We start from the raw sequence: 13,253 nt of genomic DNA, 5'->3' as shown, positions 1-13,253 counted from the left end.
ATTATTTGTAACAGTAAGACAATGGAAATAACCTAATTATCCACCAAAAAAGAAAAGGTCAACAGATTTATAATATATATTTCCTATGGGATGCTTTGCAATTGCTAAAAATATATTTCATATATATGTGTACATTTCATAGAAATGGAGCTAGAAGATGAAAAACAAGCAAAAGCCATTGATCCTATTTACTTCTGTGGTGTGGACAACGGAGGGAGGAAAGGAGATTTTAATTTGTCCTGTATATTTTGTGCAACAAAAACTATGTGCTTATATTAATTGGGTGATTTTTTAAAGCATTCTTTTCATCACCAAAGACATATCTATTAGTATATTCATTATGGTTTGAAAAACAATTATCTACTTTTCACACTGATTTATATCCAAAGTTACTCAATTCCCTTTATTCTACTCTCTCCCTCAAAGTCACAATCTTCAAATTGATGAAGATATTACAATTACGCATAGTTTATCAAAACCCATGATTCTTCTAGAAGAATTCTTCAAATCAGTAGTGTATTCTATTCATTTTCATCTGGATAAGGCGATTTGATGGGCTTGTTAAGCACTATACAAGTTTTCAGCATCTCTTAGTTCTACACCAATCTCCTGGTATCCACACTGTAGCCAGAATCACCTGTCTACAGAGCAATTCAAAGACCATCCCTTCCCTACTTAAACCAATGCATCCCACACAGAGACTTCGGATACGGCTCCAAACTTCCTTTGGCTACTTCAATAACCGTTACCACCCTCTCCCATCATTACTTGCTGCACCAAATATCTCTGTTTCTCAGACATGCCCCACCGTTTGGTCTTTATACATGTTCTTGCTCTTCTCTTTTCCCTTTCCAACATGGTATGATAAGAATCACTTAGGTTTTGGATAAATCATAACTAAATTCAAACTCTAGCTCTGCCAATTACTGGCTATATAGTTTCTCACAAATTACTCAACATAATTGACCTTTAATTTCTTCACCTATAAAATGAAAATAAAAATACTTAATCAGATGTCTGAGAAGATCAAGTCAATTAATAGATGTAAGTCATTTATTATGGATACTTTAATAAGTACTTAATCAATATTTGTTTAATCAAGTCACATCATAGCAAGCAATAATTCCAGGTATTTACTTCATCAGCATCTACCTGTTTGCTGTTATTCGAAGCAATTTGATCTGTCAATCAAAATTTCACTGCATTATTGTGCTGCATTATTGAGCTTTCCAAGCACACGACTTACATCAGCATTTTATATATATGTATATATATATATATATGTATGTATTTTGTATCCCTTCATAATTTTTAGGAGAGCGTTAATAAGAAAGTGAGTAATTAATGTCTAGTTAAGTATTTATATAATTTCCCCTTTCTGCATTGATCACTGCATCCTATTTCCCAGCCTCCATTCTGATGTTAGTTCTGGACATCATTTCAGATAAACTATTTAGTCCACTTTAATACATCCATGGATGTCATAAAACAAAGATTTATGCTGTACCATTTTAAATGTCCATCTTATAGACAAAAAGAGAGACTAATTCTGACAAAATTTTACTCCAGGTCCATGTATCTTGGTGAGTAGCCATGTTTTTAAAAAACACGAATTCCCGAAGAATCAGCTAACCCATTTACTACTGTTACTACATACAGCCTTTTATCCATTCTGCAAATAATTGCTGGCCCTGGGAATAGAGTGATTGACAAGACAACTTTGATTACTAGACTTCCCCAGGTTCGCAGTCTGGCATTGAAGAAACACATTGAAAAACTAATTACAACAAAGTATGGTAAGTATTAGGAGAAAGTGTGTCACAGGTCAATGGGAACATGGACCAGGGATATGCACCTAAGAAACAACAGTTGAAATTTAAGCTCCAATAAATCATTTCCCAAAAAACTCCTCCAGAAAACCTGTTTATTGCAGCTAAGCTGTTTCAAATCCTGAAAAAGAAAAGATGATTTTAAAAAATCCCTTAATGGTTTGAAGCACCATCTCAACCATCTAATTCTTCCCTGGAGTTCCTGGTAATTATGATACATTTTCTCCCTCAATTGTCAATGAAAAAATCCTTTTTTAGGCCATCGCTGTACTATTGTTAGACGAGGAATTTTTTTTTTTTTTTTTAACAAATGAGCCAAAACAAAAGCCCTGCCACAGCTCAGATACTGGAGAAGGAACATTCTGCCTGGTCCAAGCTGTTGTCAGCAAAGAGCCAAATCCACACCAAAAGAGCAGGCTGTCTTGGGAGGAGGTAGCACCACTGTGATTCAAGCAAAGACTGATAATCCTTGTGCAAGGACACCAGGGAACAGACGTATACACAGAGCGGGAAGTTGAAAGATTGCGAGAGCCCTAATGTCCACGGTCTTGCAAATTCAGATATGAATTTACATATATGCAAGTATATATATATATATATGTTCATATTTTATATATGTATATATATATATATAAAATGTGAGTGTTATGGGAGTGCAAAGGAGCAAAAGACTAATTTAATTTTCATTTAGAGGTGATAGAGAAAGCTTTATGGAAGAAAAGAGTATTTCAGATGTATTTAAAAGTATGAAAACATTCCAATGATGTCAGAAAGGAAGGTACAGAAAATGTCTGCAGCTTCCTCTTCCATTATCGATGGAACAGAGACTCATGAGGGGTTCTGATTGAGATGAGCATAGGAAGAGAAATCCAGTTGTAAAGCTACCCAAATAAAAGACAGGACTCTATGATTCTAATTCAGTGTTCTATCAAAAAAAATCTGATTCACATTCTATTCTGATCCCTTTGGTATGGAACTAAAAAATATTTATTTTAGAACTAAAAAATATTTCTATACTGCAATGACTTCTTTTTGACTCAACTGAGGACCTGAAATCTGCCCCGAAATTCATTCCATACTTATGAAGAGGTGGATTCCTTGTATATGTGTCTCTGCGTGTTTTCATTCATCATTGGAGACGACCTGATATGTAATATTGTCCACAGGCCTTTTAGCAGTATGGATGGAGCAGAACCAAAGTGGCATATGCTCAGAAGAGACAGACGCCCCCTCATCTGAACCTACCCGTCAGTAAAACTGTTGACCTGGTTCTAGGGGTAGTGCTGAGCTCAAGAGAACATCACAGATCTTTACTCTTACTGCTTTCTGGCAAGCAGATACCAACTATAGCTACCAGTTATTACTGGTACTTTACCAATGATGTCATTAGTCCTGCCTGAAAAATATTTTTCAAATGGGGATATATTTCCTAGAGTATCTAAGATCTGCAGTGTAGCTCTTAAGCCAACAGGGCTTAACAAAAACCTCTGAGAACTTAAAAAGCCAAATTATCCATGTACCAAAATGTATCTCACTCAATAATCATTTAATATCATGTCTTAGGGTAACTATGAAAAAATGTTTAACTCTTTGATAACATATTAGTTACTGAAAACCCAAGGGTGGAACCCAGACCATAATTGTCCTGCAGTATCGCAATGATGTAAGACAGTGCTGAGTAATCCACAGATTTGGGCTCTCCAAATGGCAAATGTAGCTTTGCTTTGGAATGCTTTGGAATGAACCATAACTATAATTCATTTAATTCACCCAAAATATGTATTGAAGCACTGCTTTACACATTGGGAATACAGCTGCAGAAACAAACAGCAGAAATAATTCTGTCCTCATGGAACTTACATTCCAGTGGGAAAATGCCAGCAGTAAATAAGACAGGCCAATAAAGACCAGATGATGAGCAAAGCTATGGAGAAACAGAACACAAAGAATAAGGATAAGGAGTGCAGAGGTGGGCAGGGGGGTGGGTGGGGAGATGGCAACAGCCATTTCCCGTAGGGTTGTTGGGCCAGGCATTCCTGATGAAATGACACTTGAGCAGAAACTGAAGGAACTGAAAACGTACACCAAATTATTATCTGTCAGAAGAGAATTCCTGGCAAAGAGCACAATCAAACATCCCAAAGTGAGAATATGCCTGGCATGTTCAAGAAATATCAAGGAAACCAGATAGAATGAAAAATAGGGGGGCGAGCCCGGTGGCACAGTGGTTAAGTTCGCACGTTCTGCTTCGGCGGCCCGGGGTTCACCAGTTCAGATCCCGGGCATGGACCATGTATGGCTTATCAAGCCATGCTGTGACAAGCGTCCCACATATAAAGTAGAGGAAGATGGACACAGCTGTTAGATTAGGGTCAGTCTTCCTCAGCAAAAAGAGGAGGATTGGTAGCAGATGTTAGCTCAGGGCCAATCTTCCTCAAAAAAAAAAAAAAGGTAAAAAGAAAAAGAATGAAAAATAGAAAGTGTTGAAGAAGGTAAGATGAGGGAGGATGCAGGTTAGCCAGCTCATATGGGCCCCTAAAGGCCATTGTACAAGTTTGATTTTTACTCTGAGTGAGAAGGGGGCATATACAGAGGTTAGAGAAGAGGAGGGACATGGTCCTGCCTGTTTATTGAAAGGACAACTCTACCTACTGTGTTGAGAATGAACAGGCTACAGGTGAGGGCCAGGTATAAGGAATGGCAGAAGCAAGGAGACCAGCAAGGAAGACATTACAATAATCCAAGTGAAAGATGATGGTTTGAGGCAGGGATCTAGGGAGCAAATGGTGAGAATTAGCCAGATTCTGTATTTATTTTCATGACAAGGATTTGCTGTAGGTTGCGTGTGGGCTGTGATAAAAGACAGGAGTCAAGGAGGGTTTTGTTCTTAAGGATGAAGCTGCCATTAGCTGAGATAAAGAAGATTGGGAGAGGAGCATCTTTCGGCAGGGAAAGGGGATATCATAAACTTTGATTTGAGGCATGTCAACTCTGAGGTTCGATTAAACATCAAAATATATGTGTTAGGTAGCCAGGAGGAAAGAAGCATTTAAAGTTGAAGGCCGAGTTCATGGTCAGAGATTTACCTGCTACACAACAGCAAGGGGATGGCATTTAAAGCTCTGAGGACAGATGAATAATCAAGGGAATGGTGTAGAAAAAGAAGAGAAGTGTCAGGGAGAAAAGGAAGAGCTCACCAAGTTGAAGAAGCCCTGACGTATACATCATCACAGTATTAACTGCAATCGCAGTCTTTCTGTTTGAAGAACACATTTGTTATTTCCAGTCAGTGTGTCCTGTGACTATATGGATTACCCTCTTATAGGGAGATTCCTGATGCCAGCGACTCCTGGCTGATTCATTCATTCAATACAGATCCTTACCCACCTACTATGTGCAATGCTTTTTATTGTCTCACCAAAACCCAAATTGCACATCCTCTGAGACTTTTGGACAAAGATGAGATAATGAACATAGGCAAAGTTTCATTCTTATCAAAGTTGAGTCTTTTAATGGCTCAATCTTTGCACTAGCTTAGTGCACAGTAATTAGTTTATAGGCAGAAAATGGCCACACCTCAGAAAGTGAAGCACAAAGGCCCAAATGATAGGATAAGGAGGAAGGCGTAGAGGAGCTCCTGAAGACTAGTTTAGAAACACCAAGATCCTGCCTCTCCATTCCTTCAGCAATGTGCCATGGCAGGCTGATTTTCTTTAGACTCTGGAAACATTAATTCAATAAATTACTTCTATTCGTTATTATAATTATAAATTCATGACTATAATTTTAAAGTCATCTTTTTTTCCACTCTCTGCTCCAGTGACATCTGAGTACTATTGATTGTAAATGTCAAATTAAATTTCTAGACATATTTTCCTTTTGTTGGGATCAATACATACTTAGAGAGCTCCTTTGAAAGGACATTGAAAGTTATTCCTCACCCATGTGACATTTTGGCTGTTTTCCCCCTGAATATCTCAGTCAGATATTGGAAGCTTTCACTTCCTGGGTGTTTACAGTGAAATATGGTCTTGCTTTCTAAACCAAACTTCCAAACTAAGAAAAAAGATGTGAGATCTTGAATCATATTCATATTAACTTAACTTTGAATAAACCTAATATAAGAAAATCCAAGTTTACAAAAGCTGATTAAGGTGCCCCAATTGTGTTATTTGTCGATTTTTTACAGAAGTATTCTTAATTTTTCAATTTTCAATAATTTAGTATAGAATTCCTTCAGTCATTTAAAAATGCTTACTTATAACTTTTTAAGAACTCAGATTCTGCATATAGAAAAGTCTTTTCAATGAGTTATAGAGTTTAAGAAATTTAGAAAGATCAATTTGCTGAAAATATTATTTTGATATTTTTATCGCTTATCATTTTTTTGTTCATTCAATCATTTGGCTGTAAATTGATACAGCCACTATGGAAAATAGTATGCAGTTTCCTCAAAAAGTTAAATGTATATCTGCCACTTGTCAACAATTCCCCTTCTGGGGACATATCCAAAGAAAATAAAATCATTGTCTTGAAGAAATATCTGTATTACTATGTTCATTGTGTTATTATTCAAGATAGCCAATATATGGAAACAACCCAAGCATCCATCACGAGATGAATAGATAAAGAAAATTGCATATATATACACATATACATATATATATGTATGCACATGTACATACATAACAGAATATTATTCAACCTTAAAAAGGAAATCCTGCCATTCATGACAACATGGATGAACTTATGAACCTGGAGAATATTATGCGAAGTGAAATAAGCCAGACACAAAAAGACAAATATTACATGATCTCACTTATCTATGGAATTAAAAAAAAAGATGACTTCATAGTAACAGAGACTAGAATAGTGGTTACCAGTGGCTGGGGTGTGGGGGAAAGGGGAATATTACAAAAAAGAAAAAGGGAAAGTAGAATGGTGGTTGCTAGGGGCTGGGGAGAGGGGGAATTAAGGGGAGTCATTGTTTAATGCAAACAGAGCTCCATTTTGCAAGAGGAAAAGTGTTCCAGAGATGGATGGTGGTGATGGTTGCACAACAATATGAATGCATGTAATACCACTGACCTGTACACCTAAAATGATTAAGATAGTAAGTTTTTGCATCATGTGTATTTTACCACAATAAAAAATAATTTATACATTCAGGAAACATTAATAAACATCCAGACTTGGAGTCAGCCAGCATAGGAGTTGAGTCTGTAGGAGAGAAAACCCACCCCCACTCCACTAGTAATTGTAGAGACAGAAAGACATTCTGGAAAACTGCATTGTCTGTGTGAGTCTTCAGATCATGTGTTGAATTCTACCTAATGTAAACCTCTCATCCACTTCCTCTAATGAAATCCCCAATAAAGTCAGCATTTGCTATTCAGATGTTTGAGTGAATTTCTTTGGGGAAAACTGACAAGGTGACAAGTTGTTTGTCCAAGATTGTCATGGGCTAGAAACAGAGGCAGCCTGCTCGTCCACAAAAGCTGGAATAGCAGAGACGACCCACACTTTAGTCCTCTATTAAAATTCTTCTCATGCCAGAGGGTAAGTTACTGCGGACTTAGAGCTATGTCTCCAGATATATTTTACTCTTTCATGGTAAAGTGTGCAATTTTACTTGCAACTCCAGGTGGCCAGCATGCTGTCTGGCCCTCACCCCCATCCCTCAGGTGATTAAAGAATACTTACTGACAGAATGATTAATTGATAGCTGAATATTTCTCTGTTTCCCAACTGAGAAGTAGCAGGGCATATTCCCAGAGCTTCAGCTGGTGCTGTCATGAGACAGAATTGTGAAGCAGAACACAAGCTGAAATAAGCAGTCAACGCAGGCACTGAGGCTAAGAGAAGGTAGACTTGGTTGCCTCCATGGGCAATGTTGGGTACCATGGTATGTGCTTACTCTCATTGCGACTCAGGCAGAGACATGCACAACAAACCCAGAGGATGATGCAACTAAGATGATGGTAGCAACTGAGGATTACAGTAACTGGTACTTCTGGGAGATAAAAAAGGAAGATACTTTCTTTATTGTCATATGGCTCCTCATCTTCTTTTCCCATTTGCCCTAATCTTCTCCCTTCTCTCATTCAATAGCATTTTGGGTTTGCTCTTCCTAGTGAGTCAGTGGACATGGGGGATATATTTGAGCCAATGCTTGTCAAAAATCAATGTGGAGGAAAAATAAATAGATTCTAATAAACAGCCGTGGCTCATGTTCTCATCAAAAAACAAAGATACAAAAGTGATGTTTGGTATGCCTTTCACTAGAGCGGGATATTAGTTTCTAAAGACTCCAAATGATTTTAAATTGAATTCTCACAGCAGCCTCCTGAGGTAGAAAGAAACTGAATAGTGAATGAAAAGAAAACATATCTGGATTCAAAAGAAGCTGAGGGTATGTCTTAGTTGAGCACACCCTAGTTGTAGGGCCTTAGGCCCTACACATCTGAATGCTTTTAAACCTTATTTTCATCATCTACAAAATGAGGACTACAATTATCCTTTCCTTATACAGTAAGAATTAAGTAAGAAATCTCTAAAACCCATAAAAATGTTTACTATATATTCATTTAAAAATATTTATAGAGCATCTACTATGTGCCAAGCACTATTCTTAGCCCAGGGATACAGCAGTGAATAATAAAGTCAAAATGTTTGTGCTTATTATTTTTTCATACTCATGTGTGTTGTGTAGATAAATAAACAAAATATGCACTGTGCTAATGTATGTATATACTTTCATGTATAGTATGTCAGATGCGTAAGTACTATGAAGAAAAATAAAGCAGAGAACGCAGAGGGAGAGTGCTGGGGAGGAAGAGGAGCTGGAATTTCAAATAGGGTGAAAAAGCAGGGGCTCTCAGAGAAAGGACGATTTGGACAAGAGCCTGCCAGGAAAAGGGAGCAGACAGAGCAAATTCCTTGTGGGGAGAATATGCCAGACAAATTTGAAACACAGCAGGAAGGCACATAGGTTTGGAGCAGAGGGAGTGAGGGAGAGTGTAGCAGGAGCAACATGGGACTGAGCTTGCAGGGCTTGTGGGCAATTGTCAGACCTTCAGCCTTAAGTCTGAGAGGGGCAGATATGGAAGGAGAGGAGTTACATGATGGGACATGCGGACTAATTCACCTTTCCATGTTTTGCTGGTTAAAGTGAGTCTCAGAGAAGTTGAGACATTTCCAGATTATGTATTTAATTCAACCTTGGAATGAAACTAAAACTTTCAACCCCTCATTGAGAGGAAAAGAACAAAGTAAGACCAGTTCACTGTGTGTGTGAATGCAATTCAGGCAAAAAGAAGGTATAACAATGTTCTTGTAACCAAGACCCATCAGAATGGAGATACCAACATTATGCAGGAGCCCAACTAGGAAAATTTCACTCTAGTGTGAAGAAAACAGCCAAAGGGGCTGGCTCTGCCCTCATCGAGTTCAATCACACTGTTGCACACCTCCCAAACTGGCAATCTACCCCTGAACAGCATCTTACTTTCCTGCTCAATTCTGTATTATGGAAAAGGCAAGCTATTTCTTGGTACTTAAGGCCTAGTTTCAAATAATAGTGGTAACTATAGTTTCCAACACTCTTCAAGAAAGGCATTTCTAAAGTGGATATCAAAAATACATATTCATTTAGTTATTGAGAATGTAAAAGCAATACTTTCCTTCCACCTGTGGGAAACATCATTTTTCCAGCTGCAATTTTTTCATAAAAAAGCAATATTTGTGCCAAGAACTCAAGTGAAACAAATGTCCTTCTTGATGGGAAGTGTCCACACTAACTCAGGGCTGTAACATAAGAATTTTAAATTCACCTTTCTGTAATTTGGTATTTTCAATTTCTACATAATTTAATGCATGTTGAGCTACATGAAAAGACTTAATGGATAACACTACACAGTAAAGCACCAGGTTGATGCTCTGAAATTTCCACTATCCCTTTCAAAGGTGCTTATTTCTGGAGTGTGCTGTTAGGCATCCTATCATCGTTCTTTCTTTGAAATGTCACCCTTGTTCCGTCAAAGGCTTCTGTCTGCATGTCTGACTAGTTTTGCAAATATCTGACAGGAAATTGTCAGAAAAAGCTATAAAGGGAGACGCCTTTTGTCTCTAAGTGGAGAAGATAGTGATTTTTGAGCAGCACAGATCAGCTGAACAAATGCTAGGTGAATTCACTAGGTCTTTTGAAAGGCATAAAGACAATGCCAGAGGGTTGAGCAATTTTCAAGTCCCACTGCCCTTGTGTAATTCTCTCAACACTACCTCTTTCAAGTGACTCCAGATAAGCTCTTTAGAATTTCTTGTGACTCTGACAGCTTGATGTCTCCTCAAGTTTTTGGGACTTCTCAATACTATAACTTCTCCACAAATATGCAGGCAAAGTAAAAGAGTCCATGAATAAAGTATATTCCCATCACAAATAGACTTGAATCTTGAATACAGAAAATGATTACCTGGAATTTACTTTACAACCTTCAATGAAAAGGATCCAAGTTGGCAAACCCAACAGTTAAGGTAGAAGAAATCAAAAGCCCCCTTGCGTTTTCACTGCCTTCCTTCTCATTAACTCATGCCAACGTCTGTGCCATAGTGGAGACATGAAGGCTCCCAGCCTTCAGGGAGTTAGAGTAGCATGGAATCGCAATTGTGGGAGCAAGTGAACGCTAGGTTTCACCTAGTTGTTTCATGCTTCTGATTCTTACAGTCTTCCTGCTGGGGTGGCGCATTCCACATAGAGCAGAGTAGAGCAACACAACGCACATTTTGAAAAATGTTTTTTCACATTAATAGGAAAATGACACTTCAAGAAGGAATAAAAGGACTTCCAGGTTCTGGTTCTGAATGTAAGGAGCTTGGAAGTCACCAATCCATCCTAACAAGTAAAAAGCTGAACAAACTGAAAAAGCAACAACTCTTCTTGGATGCATGAGAGAGAGGAGGACACAGAAAATCATTGCCCCCAAGATTGGTGATAAACAGATAAATACAGGGAGTATTGACTTACCACAACAGAGATTCACCAGCAGAAACCACTGCAGGTCAGGGTAGGAAGACCTGAAGTGTAATTGATGAATTGCTGGAGGCTCAGTGTGGACAATTCTGAGAGTTAAAAATTCCAGGACCTAATCCCAGGGGGGCCCTATAATGTTGTGAGATGTACCTCCGGGAGCCTGACCAAATTCCCACAGTACATATCAGAGAAAAATCCCCTTAAGCTACCAGCAGAGGGAGGAGGAAAGGAACCATTTTGAAACATGGCTAGAGTACTCTGTTCTTCTTAACAAGGCCTGCCCTTTGGGGAAATCAGGTAACTAGAACTGAACTTACTAGGGAATTACCAGAGCCTCACTGACCTGGGGAAGGGAAACACCCAATGCCAACCTGCTTTAGCCTTCCACACCGGAGAAAGGAAATACCCAACTTCATCCCACTCTAGCCATCCTGTCCTACCTAAGCAGGGAGGGTAAAACTGAGAAACTCTTGTGAAGTTCATAGTCCAGAGGCATAGGCTCACTAAAAGACTGAGATCTAATCATAGGACATAGAATGCTTCCTCTCCTCCATACCTCACCACCACATTAACAGCCTATTTACAATAGTTCCTTTTACCTGGTGTATTGTGTCCAGGAATGAAGAAAAGTTGCAAGGCATACCAAAAGGCAAAAGCCACAACTTGAAGAGACAGAACAAGCATGAGAATCAGACATCGTACGGATGTTGGAATTACCAGACCAGGAATTTAAAACAACTATGATTAATATGCTAAGGGCTCTAATGGATAAAGTAGATACCATGCAGGAACAGATAGGCAACATAATCAGAAAGATATAAATCCAAAGAAAAAAACCTTAAAAAAGAAATGCTAGATATTAAAAACACTATGAAAAATGAAGAAAGTGTTTGGTGGGCTTATTATTAAACTAAAACCAACCGAGGAAAGAATCTCTGAGCTAGACAATATATCAATGGAATTCTTGAAAACCAAAAAACAAAGGGAACAAAGACTGATAAAAACAGAACAGAATATTCAAGGACTATGGGACAACTATGAAACGTGTCAGGTATACATAATGGGATTACCGGAAAGAGAAGAAAGAGAGAAAGGAACAGAAGAAATGTTTGAAACGATATTGACCAAGAATTTCCTGAAATTAATGTCAGACACTAAACCACAGATCTAAGAAGCTCCGAGAATGGCAAGAAGAATAAATCTCAAAAAAACTACACCTATGCATATCATTTTTAAATTACAGAAAACCAAAGATAAAGACAAAAATCCTGAAAGAAGCCAGAGGGAAAAAAAATCTCTTACCTATAGATAAACAGAAATAAGAATTGCATTCAAACTCCTCTTGTGAAACCATGTAAGCAAGAAGAGAGTGGAGTGAAATATTTACAGTGTAGTGAGGAAAAAAACCCATCAAACTAGAATTCTGTACCCTATGAAATTATCCTATAAAAGAGAAGAAGAAATGAAGACTTCCTCAGACAAACAAAATTTGAAGGAATTTGTTGTCAGTAGACCTCTCTTGTAAGCAATGTTAAAAGAAGTTCTTTAGAGAGAAGAAAAATGATATAGGTCAGAAATTCAAATTTACATAAAGAAGGGAAGAGCATCAAAGAAAGTATAAGTGAAGGTAAAATAAAAACTTTTATATTTCTTATTCTTAATCAGTCTAACAGATATCTTGTTCAAAATAATAATAGCAACATTGTATCAATTATGTATATTATACACATATATAAGATATATACATATATATGCTGACATATATATGCTATGTATGCTTATATATAAGTGAAATGAATGATAGCAATGATACAGGGGCAGGAGGAAGGAATAAAGATTATTTTATTATTATGAGATACACTGTCTGTGAAGCAGTAAAGTGATATTTGAAAGTGGACTTACATTAGTTGTAAATGGATATTGCAAGCTCTAGGACAACCACTTAAAGAAATTTTAAAAAAAAGTAACACTGATATGCTAAGAAAGAAGAGAAAATGAGATCATATAAAATGCTCAATAGAAACCACGAAATGTGGAAAAAGAGTGGAAGGCAAAAATAGAAACAAAGAACAAGGGCGACAAATAGAAAACAGTAACGAATGTGGTAGATATTAATCCAACTATATTGATAATCACTTTGAATGTCAGTGCTCTAAGTGCACCAATTAAAAGATATATTTTCATAGTGGATGAAAACACATGACCTAACTATATGTCATTTACAGGAAACACATTATAAATAGAAACATGTAGATTAAAAGTAAATGGATAGAGAAAAATATACCGTACTAGCACTAATTGAGGAAAGCAGGAATAGCCATATTAATTTCAGACAGAGTAGATATCAAAGTAAGGAAAGTTATCAAGTATAAAAAGGGCATTACATAATGATTGAG

The sequence above is a fragment of the Equus asinus genome, chromosome 27 (assembly GCF_041296235.1).
Source record: "Equus asinus isolate D_3611 breed Donkey chromosome 27, EquAss-T2T_v2, whole genome shotgun sequence".
Taxonomy (NCBI): domain Eukaryota; kingdom Metazoa; phylum Chordata; class Mammalia; order Perissodactyla; family Equidae; genus Equus; species Equus asinus.
This window is presented reverse-complemented; position numbering follows the sequence as displayed.